The following is a 585-nucleotide window of genomic DNA, read 5'->3' on the forward strand; positions in this document are numbered from 1 at the left end:
CAAAAAAACACACACTCACACACACTCTTTCTCTCTCTCACTTTTCCTCACCCTCTCTTACTATCCTATATATCTCTCTCTCTCTCCATCCCTACACACTCAATAAAACTATATAAAGAGACCCTCCGCAAAGTTTTCTCAAAACAATTTGAAAATCCTGCACGACCAGGTGAAAAGCGCTTTATTTAATATGTGACATTAATAAAAATCTGTAAATGTACAAACATCCAGATTTCTGAGTACCTTAATTTTTTTCTATATAATTTCTGTACATCACCTCCAAACCTTCAAATATATATATACACACACACACACACACACACATGTTATACATATATATACAAATGTGTGTGTGTGTGTGTGTACATGTATATAGAATAACTGCTGCGCTTGTTGAGTATATAAACAGTTTGGCTGATTGTTTCTCTGAAGACTGTCAGAATGATGTGGACGCCTCTGATGACAACCCAATAAGGTTTGAAAATCGGTTTAAGGTCATTCATTGTTTTTTTTTTCAGTCTGCAGAGAAATGACTAAAATATGCCCTATATGTATATATATATATATATATATATATATATAACA

The 585-nt window shown here is 33.0% G+C and overlaps 1 protein-coding gene across 1 annotated transcript in view; it reads left to right on the forward strand.

Moving 5' to 3' along the window:
- Positions 1-585, forward strand: part of LOC106881220 (cytosolic purine 5'-nucleotidase) — a 60,008-nt gene that overhangs the window by 34,483 nt on the left and 24,940 nt on the right. The gene's annotated exons all lie outside the window — the stretch shown is intronic.

Source organism: Octopus bimaculoides, chromosome 22, assembly GCF_001194135.2.
Source record: "Octopus bimaculoides isolate UCB-OBI-ISO-001 chromosome 22, ASM119413v2, whole genome shotgun sequence".
Lineage (NCBI taxonomy): Eukaryota > Metazoa > Mollusca > Cephalopoda > Octopoda > Octopodidae > Octopus > Octopus bimaculoides.